This window comes from Lathyrus oleraceus, chromosome 1 (assembly GCF_024323335.1).
Source record: "Lathyrus oleraceus cultivar Zhongwan6 chromosome 1, CAAS_Psat_ZW6_1.0, whole genome shotgun sequence".
Taxonomy (NCBI): domain Eukaryota; kingdom Viridiplantae; phylum Streptophyta; class Magnoliopsida; order Fabales; family Fabaceae; genus Lathyrus; species Lathyrus oleraceus.
Window position 1 is genome coordinate 231873109 of NC_066579.1, and position 3904 is coordinate 231877012.

A 3904-nucleotide genomic window follows, 5' to 3' on the forward strand; every position below is an offset into this window, starting at 1 on the left:
ACCGGCTCTCCCACGTGGGATGCACGAGGTCGCACTTTTCGGCAGGACCTCAAATGGTAGCACCGATTCCGTCCCCTACACCTGCGAGGAAGGCGTTGCCCCAGTAAATGCACGCACCGAAGATCGATACCCAGGATACAAGCTTCGCACTCAGCCACCATTGTTGGTGTCTTCAACTGTTATCTGGGCAACAAAAGGATTGTGGGACCTTTTCGGCGTAACCAAAGCAGTGCTAACTCATCCACCTTAAACCCCATCAGACATCAGAATCCGTTCGGATTCAGGGTCAGGCCCCTTCTCCGGGATCGGTTCCTCACAATCTTTCGATTTGAGAACCTCGAGATGTCCTCATCAGGGAACTCAAACTTCCTTGGTTGATAATCCTCAATGGATTGCGGGGCGATGTAATCGGACAATACACTCCCCTCGATTGCTTTCTAAGAGGTATACTAAATATCGTACTCAGTCAACATCATTTGCCCTCTCGCCACCCGTCCGGTCGATGCTGACTTCTCAAACGCACACTTGATCGGATCCATCTTGGAAATCCACACAGTGGTACGAACCAGCATATACTGTCTCAGTCGGCGAGCAGCCTATGCCATAGTACATCGAGTTTTTTTGAGTAGTGAATGTATTGTTTCACAGTCGATAAACTTTTTGCTAAGGTAAATTGCATGCTCTTTTCGACAAGACTCGTCATGCCGCCCCAGTACACACCTCATAGATCCCTCGAGGGCTGTCAAGTACCAGATTAACAGTTGTTCCTTCCACAGGAGGCATCAGAATCAGAGGTTCCTGCAACTTATTCTTTTATCTTTCAATGCCCCTTGGCAATCATTATCCACCTGACCGTTTGCTCTTTTTTCGGTTCAGGCATTTCTGGTATTGTTTTTTTTTTCTTTTTTTTCTTTTTTTTTTATAGCAGGACCAACCTCGATTCCTCTTATCTGCTCATAATACCTCTGCAGTTTACCGGACAACACTGCACAAGTGCATTGATTCAGACTCAACCTCAGTCTGAGTTGTCTCAACCCGGTCAAACAACTTGTCCTCAGATCCACTATATGCCCCTCTTCTGCTTGGGACTTTGCTATCATATCATCAACATAGCATTTGATTCCACGATGAATCATATCATGAAACAAAGTCACTCTGATATGTGGCACTGGCGTTCTGCTTCTCTAGAGGACAGTCTCCTCTCCATGGTAGCTTGTGCCCAACGACATTGGTATCCGACCCTGGCATATCCTGACACGACCAGGCGAAAGTATCCACATGCTCTTTCAACAGGGCTACCATTCTGCTCTCGACTCGCCTCTGAAGCGGCCCCAACTTTCACTTCCTTTTTGACCTCGGTGGTGCCTGGAATAACAACCTTGAATCGCTCTTCGTGTGGTTGAATCACCTTCTCCTCCTGTTTCAACAACCTGGCTAATTCCAGCAGATCACAATCTTTCTTCGCCTTATTCTTCGACATGATAGATCGGATTTTCGAAGTCATACAGAGGTGTAACCGAATTGTTATCAATGAGATCAGGAGGATAGTCGCTTTTGAGGTCGGAACAAGACGAATCAAAAGGAAAGAAAAGTGAAAATAAACATTGCCATTTTTTTTTAAACTGTAAAAATAAATGAAAGACAGGGAACACCGCTTTTAATCACAAAAACATCCATTTATTAATGATGCAAAAAGTTGCAAAATGAAACACATGAGATGGCCCTTACAATGGACCATTACGTTTCGGGCAAAACGTATGGCTTTCATGCAAACGAAATTGAAAAACAGAAATACTACTCTTCTGGACGAGTGACAGTGGTGATCTTTGAGGCTTTCCAGTTCCCTGGTACGCACGATTTTATCCACAACTCAAGCTCGCGGTCACTGTCGATCTCTTCACCCACTGTACAGGCGTGACCTGGATCCAGCATTCCTGCACTGACGAATGTGAACGGTGGACGACGTCCTCTGTTTTGTCTAGACAAGTCTTGATCTGGCTGATAGCCAACCCCGAACATATCCGCTTTCACCACAATGTCTATGATCTTCCCCAGCCTAGGGCTTCTCCGTTCTTCACCACTTCCATGGCCTGTTTGTAAGAAGAAATGGACAGCTTCTTCTCTTTCTCCTCAAGAATGGCATTCTCCACCTTGACGGTTTCAACTGCCTGACTCGGTGTTTCAAATTTTACACCGCCCATTTCTACTTCCATCATTCTCTGAATCGTTTCCCCCATCACCACACACTCATTTGTGGCGACGGCCGCACAACAATTGTCAATACCAGGGAAATCTCCATCCTTCATCAGATGTTCTGGGACCACAGACGTTGGAATTTTTAATTGATCTCCATCAATCACATCTATTCCTCTCTTGTCCTTTGACATCACTTTCACTTTTACAGGACCCTGCCTTGGTACGGGGTTAACATCCTCATTCATTATCTGTGCCAAGCTGATGGCCTTGGAGTCCACCATGTCTTGGACGACATGCTTAAAAGCCCTACAACCCTCAATGCTGTGTCCGGGTATCTCAGAATGGAACTCGCACTTGGCATTCTCATCGTAATGTGCAGGCCTCCGATGCGGTTCTATAGGAATCAATATCCTTGGTCGAACTAACCCAAGATCCCTCAACCTCCTGAACAGAAGGGTATAAGTCACAGGTGGCTTATCGAACTGACGATCCGTCTTCCCCTTCTTTGCTTGGCTTTTAACTTTCGGTGCTTTCTGTTGAGGTAGTGGTTTTTGCTGTTGTACAGGTGGATTACCAACAGGAATGGTTACAGTGGCAGCATAAGGGTGGTAACGATCCTTACCGCGTTCTTTCTTGGCCTGCACACCTCTTGACTCAACCTCCTTCTTGAGCTGACCACTGCCAGAGGGCTTCTTTACTACAGTGCCAGAGGTTTTTTTTACTGCGGACGACGGATCCTTTCCCTGAACTTTCTCCGTTATCATCCAGCTTTCAATCCTCTCCAACCTCTCAGCAATTGTTTTCTGTCCCAAGGCAAGCCCTTGCACAACAGTGAACAACTCCCTCATCATCTCTTTCAATTCGAGAATGTCGGCGTTGGGCGGATCCATCAGCTTGGATTTGTTGAGTCTGGCCAAATATCTGAACGAAAGAGCTATGCGCACCGGTTAGATACCTATAAAACAGCAAACAGGTTAGTATGACTTACACATGCAATGTCTATCCGTATGAGGAATGTCCTTTGATTCTAGCTTCATTGAGACGGATAATAATTTGACAACAACATTCTGACATCCGGATGTCTCTCGACCAGAATCTCAATCAAAAAAATGGACCCTGAGTACGGATAGACATGGGTTAAATGCAGATGAATGCGAAATGGGAATGATGCAAATGCATGCAAGCAGGTCACTGTGCCATCTTCCAAGTCATCTGAAGAACCATTAAACCTCTGAACCAGTCACAGTCACCTGAGGGACTAAGTTACCATAAATCCGACTTAGGAAGTTCCGAAATAAACGGAACCGAGGGATATATCACTTATCATCACAGGAACATCCACTGAATGGACGACAACCAGATCCTCTGAACAAGTACTCTCAAATTTAACCCGGGGATCCGAAATAAACGGAACCCGCTGATAAGTACTGCGGATAGAATTCCGGCGTCTCAGAGATAGATATCCATAAGTCCATCTAAACCATAGTCACCATCAGTACCTGCAAATGATTCAAACCCTCCCCACTCACAAGTGTCATCTAGGCCAGGGTAAGGTCGAGAGAAACGCAGCATAAATAACCCTTTCATAGAATATCATCCTGTGCACACCCGATGTATGCACCGATAATACCCCATCAGAGTCTGAACTGCTCGTGATATCAATGTTCCGCTAAGTGGCGCAATACCACCCGCTTCCCATGAATCACTC